Below are 6,000 nucleotides of genomic sequence, written 5' to 3'. Positions count from 1 at the left end.
GTTAGACCATTCCAGTAGTTTTGGTACTCTAGAACACCCCATGGCTCGTTCCTGGTTTCCTTCTCCTTGGCACCTTTGAAAACTTCCTGAGACAGAAAAAATTTTTAAGAAGGTTATGTAAAACCCTAATATTATTGACTTAAGACTTACTTTGAAAGCTGTTAATCTCTTTTTAGATTCTTCTTTTTTTCTTAATTGTTCTTCTTTGCAAATTTTTAAGTTCCTACCTCTCTTTTTTCCTTTGTGCCTTGGCTTTTTTCAATCTTTTGCCTGCAACGTCATTTGCTACGCTCTCATTAAAATCAGAATTTAAATCAGATTCAGAAGACATTTTGATCCAAGTATCAGTTTGTGGTCGTATAAATATAAATCAAATATCGTATCTGGTATGTCTGGTATCGTATCAGTTCAAAAGCAAAATTTGACCAAACAGCGAATGATAAACAGCTGAGTGAGCTGACACCTGGTGGCATTTTAACGCAGTTGCAAATCACAATAACAAATTGGATAATATTGATTTATTAAAATAATTATCCTTATTCTACGTTATTTTTAGAATTGAAAGTCAATATTTATAAAGTTTTGCCCCTTTTTTTTATATTCGCCAAGAATAACGGCAACACCTTCCCTACCCATAACCCTCCATGGCCTATTGGCCGACTGGCCTTGTCAGTGTGAAGTGTTTCCCTTTATTACTGTATTTCAAAGCTAGTGAGATTTTATTGTGAACCATATTTTGGTTCCACAATCATTTTTGGAAATGAAATGGACTTCCAACAGATGGCTGCAACATCCAGCTGAATTACCTCCAATTCACTCAACTCAACTGTATATATTTAAAGGGCCCGACAGGTGGCCCCATTGCACAACCGCCTTTAACCCGAAAACCCTTTGTGCTTCCCCCACTTCATGTCTCGGGAGGCGTTGGGGAGGCAGTGTGTCAGTAGAAGTGTCCAAGAGTCAATGTAAAATATAGAATACTTCACGCTCAGTCTTAATACAAAAGGATCAGGGCATACATCTATCTTCCCGTGTCGTTTAACTCGTCTCAACTAAACATATTTCGGTACGTAAGTAGACACGGCTTACTATTCCGAACAATCATCAAGAGGTTGTGGTCTGCTTTTTTTCAAATATTTCACCTTTTAACTGTTATAATTTTATAGATTCTCTTTTCCCAGTTAACAGATTCAGGATACTACCTCAATCTTTCTGTTTCCTCTTTCAGCCCAGAAATCAGGTAAAAAAAGATATATTTCAATGTACCTAAAGTTATTACAAAAAATTGTTTCATTTCACTCTTAGGTAGTACTTTACTGGCCAATACTTGCATCTGGATAGATTAGGATTGTTCTGATCATCCCGATTTAAGGTTGTGTGTCCCGTTGACATGTGTTTTAAGTTACAATACTCTTACCTATTTTATGATACAGGGTTTTGGCTGAAAAACATCAGGTGCTTGCGGTGAAATGTTGATGTGAGGAAATGCGAAACTCACCTTTATCTGGGCACCTTTGATAGTTCCCGTACTGTGATGTATAGAATCACCAAACTCTTGGTAAATATCTTAAGCTTAAAAACCTTTGTTAAGAATTTTGTAATTCTAAGATGTGACAACAGGCTAATAGCTTGTAAAACTATAAGTAGCACATTCGAAATTTGTTAGATGGTTGTGAATGTTTGTTACTTAAAGGTTTACTTTTTTTAACAGTATCTGCAAGAAGCTTTCTAAAACATCTTGATGGTAATAAAGTATTTTTGAGCATTGAATCAATTAATCCACTTAACATAAACTTGTGTCTTACTTACAGGCAGTCTATATAGTATTTGGTGATAGCAGCGTATAGGACTGCGAAGTCAGCTCCCCAGCAGTCATGTTCATTGTCAGTTTAAAAGAGGACTTAACAAGACGGACGAGAAAACCGACATCATTTCATATATATCGTACCTTATGTGCATTTAACCGCCTGTCTGTCTGTTTCCACTGGCTATGAACAAATGCCGAAATTCAATAAATGTTGTGTGGGTCACTACTCTCATTAATTTCACGGGACATTTTTTCGTATACTGGATTTTTTTCTAATTCATTGGTAGCAGCCGAATGAAGCTGGAGATGGGCTATAATAAATAGTCAAGCGCCACTAAAATTGGGGTGTACAAAAAACCGGTTCAAATATTAGAACTTTGGGTATTCCATTGGAATCGAAAACGGTTCTGTTAGTACTGAAAATAAGTGTAAGTTAAACGGGTCTAGTATTTTCAATTGCATTAGTGCTGCTGTGACTTTACGATGCGAAAGTTTAAATTAAAGTTTGAATTTTTAACGACTCCAGGGAGAGCGAGTGCCATCCTTTATTATGAGAAGAAAATCAAACAAAAACGCAGATTACAAAGAATGTAATCAATGAACTTTCTTTGGAAGGACTATGATATCACTTTTCACTTTTCAGAACAGTTTTAAAGTTAAGATGAATTTAATAAAAATCCAGATACAAAATGAATATTTGGGGAAAACCACCGTAGAGCCACCTATAGATCTTATTGCAATTCAAAAGTACGCGACATAGCCAAAAGTCGTGCGCAGCTTACGCCAATGCGCACCACTGTGGCCTATAGCCGAACTAAAAATTGTCTTATGCTTGACTACTCCCATTGTCCCCATTATGACCACAAAATTCGTGGTAGTGATGGAGACAATGGGAGTCATATCATATCATTCCAAATGTGATCAGTGTCATCTTCAACCGGAATGCTGCTGCTGTAAGATGCATGACTTGCAAGAAACATCTCTGTCACAAGTGCGATACAGGCTCTCATTTAACTATGCCATTTCACCGACGATTCTTGTGTTCTTCCGACACATTGCAAATTTTGCTACCAGAACATTTCATCGATCCCAAGGGCAACATTATAATAAAAGGTATGGAAGTAAGAATCGAATTGTTCAGACCGCTTTGTTTAAAGTTTTTTATATTTTGAAGATGTCCCAAGTAGCACAGATATATCCCTTGGATATCTAGGAGATGGATTGACAGACGAACTCGACGTCCAGTGTTATTTCCCTTGAACATCCAGCGATAATCCAAATGTCGCTACTTATGACATCAAAATGAGATATACGTGAGACATCTGTTTGGATATCCAGCTGGATGTAGCCTGGACGTTACTTAGACGTCTGAAGACATCTAATTTTTTAACGAATTTTATGCCTGCAGGATATTACATTCATCGTACGCTCCCAGCGGATATTTCATAAACTACAAGAATATTTCGAAAATAAAATTGTATTTACTCTAACAATTGAATGGAACAAAATTATGAAACTTAAAAATAAATTACAAATTCAAGCATCTTTGCTTTAAGTATAAGTGAACAGAATTGGGGAATAAACAATGTAGGGGCAAACATTTCTTTTAATTTAGTGGAAAATATCATAAAAAAAAGAAAGAACTTCAAGAAATCAGTGGAAAAAATAAATAAGAAAGACGTTTGAGATTATTCTTCTGTCAAATTCGAAGCTCTTGCAGGAGCGTGCCGCAACCAATTCTTGGCATGGGTCTGAAACACCGTGTTGTTGTGACGAACCACATCCTCAAATTCAGGTTGCTTTCTGACCCCTTCTACACAACAAACCACAAAAATAAATGTTGCTGAACGTGTAAACTAAAACAAATATTACAAATAGGAAAATTTATTATACCAAGAATAGATTTGATGAACAGCATGTCATGGCATCCTTTCTTTTGTTTGTCCTTCCTTTTTCTGCCAAGCCAGTTGACATCACGCAGAACTTTGTCAGATGCCACAGCATCCAGTGCGCGTTCAATCGCATCTTTAAACCCGTTACCACCAATTGAGGATATCATGTCAACCTGGGGGAAGAGGAGAAATAAAAGAATTTGTGAACATCAGACAGTTATGTAAAATAATTCTCAAATTACTAATTGGCGTCTAACTTCTTCGTCCCTCAAGGAAATTTCATAACGTTCCAGTTCTGCCATTGTCTGCAACGGTAGTCCTTGTATTTCAGGGACAGTAGGGTGGTTAATAGTACCATTTGGTCGGGCCTGATTTTTCAATTGCTCAAGATCTTTTTGGTGCTGCAATTGATTCTCGTTACATGTTGCAAACAAGTAAAAATGCAGTTATATATTTTTAACACTTGTAGGCTACACTGGGAGGGTAAATTTTCATTTTTGAATGCAACTATTTCAATACGTCGTAGAATTTCTTCACATTTGAACCCCTAATACTGTCATTTGGCAGTTCCAAATTAGCCGAAAAAGACATTCCTGAACCTCTGGTAGTCAAATGGGCTGGATACACAAAAAAACTATTATATATTACCAATGATACAACAATTATTGCTGATTGCGTAAAAATTGTATACCGTTAACTCTCAGATTTCTAGATACACCAGCACTCATTGGCAACATATAATGTGTGGATTGGTTATGTCTGTTGATGAGACTTGTTGATTTGAGCCACTTTATCACACAAGCAGCAGCCGAAAAGGTGATTGGTATAAAACTGATTGCGAGTTCATTAATTTTTTCACCTGTTACTTTCAATTTTAAATAGGTGGTAGTAGATACTCACTCCCTGTATTATTAGTGGTCGAAAATTTGCGATTCAGCTGCGTTTGGGGACGATACAAATGTCAACAGTGTAAATTTTTACCACAGACGAAATAGGTGAGACTTTTTTCATATATTGCTATTTTATGTGTGTGTAACTTTCTGTTTACCTGTTAAAGGTATCGTCAGAGACAAACTGTGGCCAGGCATTGTTACGTCCCATGTTGCTGCTGCTTTCTGCTAATTCGAGCCACTTTTTAACACAAGAGTTACAGCTGAAGGTGAATGAGATAAAACTGATTGCGAGTAAATGGATTTTCACCTGTTATTATTAATTTCAAATAGGTGGTGGTACACAGGCATCGTACATAGTTCCACATTGTCACGACATTGAAGTGACAGTGCAGTGGGACTGTGTATCAACTGTACTGCTACATTGAGACCAATTTGAATATCATCTTTACAAGCATGCCTAGAGTAAATTCTCGCTGCAAGGCTGTTGTCAGTCTGAGACAGTAGCAAAAGCGCATTAGGGCTACGCTTGAAAGGATTTATCTTGTTGATGAAGTTGTTGCTGAACCGAACATAGCAGCTGCATCATCTTCCATTCAACCGGAGGTGAATTGCTCTTCCAGTATGAATCATTTAAGTGACTGTGAAGTTTACAATGTTCCCGGTATTGAAGCTGTGTTGACAATGGACGACGGTGACAGTTCTGAGCCAGTAGATGAAGAAAGTGACGTTGATTCGTACTTATCGTTGTATGATAGTGATTCACAGAACTCTTGCTATGGTTCCAACGAAAATTTGTTTAAAAACATTGATTGGTCAAGCAGTGAAAGTGAAAATGGTCTGGAAGATGAAGTGAAGAAAAAACAGGACGACTTCTGTCGAACTCTGGGCCATTGGGTTGTGGAATCGAATATTCCAAGGGTTCATGTGGGGAAGTTGTTGAAATGCATTCGTCCCCATTTTGATTTATCTTTCCTTCCACGTGATTATCGAACGCTTTTAAAAACTCAGGGTAAAGTTACATTAAAAGAAATGCCTCCGGGGCATTACTTCCATTTTGGTTTGATAAAATATCTGTTCGAATTTCTAAACTCTCTTTCCCCTCAACAAATTCCACTTTGTATAGAGTTGTGTGTTAATGTTGACGGCATCCCACTCTATAAAAGTTCGCGTAGTCAGTTCTGGCCTATTTTGGGATTGTTAAGAAACATTGATGGGGCGAAGCCTTTTATTGTGATTGGCATCTTCGAGGGGACAAGTAAGCCCCTCGATGTAAATTTTTTTCTGGAAGATTTTGTAAGGGAAGTTAAATTTCTAGAGACAAACGGGGTTATTTTGAATGGAAAAGTGATTCCTTTCAAAATATCAGCCATTTTATGTGATGCCCCTGCTCGTTCCTTCCTAACTGACG

At 37.3% G+C, this 6,000-nt stretch overlaps 1 long non-coding RNA gene across 2 annotated transcripts; it reads left to right on the top strand.

Annotated features, from left to right (window-relative positions):
• Positions 1 to 734: 734 nt before the first annotated feature.
• LOC124336684 lies at positions 735 to 1,982 on the top strand. 2 transcript variants are annotated; one of them, XR_006917154.1, is made up of 6 exons: positions 735 to 1,066; positions 1,167 to 1,240; positions 1,306 to 1,372; positions 1,434 to 1,558; positions 1,712 to 1,744; positions 1,812 to 1,982. It is a non-coding gene; the product is annotated as an uncharacterized LOC124336684 (long non-coding RNA). The 2 variants fall into 2 exon arrangements; XR_006917155.1 differs by having other exon boundaries at positions 739 to 1,066; positions 1,182 to 1,240.
• Positions 1,983 to 6,000: the final 4,018 nt, after the last annotated feature.

Source organism: Daphnia pulicaria, chromosome 4 (genome assembly GCF_021234035.1).
Source record: "Daphnia pulicaria isolate SC F1-1A chromosome 4, SC_F0-13Bv2, whole genome shotgun sequence".
NCBI lineage: Eukaryota > Metazoa > Arthropoda > Branchiopoda > Diplostraca > Daphniidae > Daphnia > Daphnia pulicaria.
The sequence above is the reverse complement of the archived record's forward strand: the minus strand, read 5'-3'. Positions and strand labels throughout refer to the sequence as shown.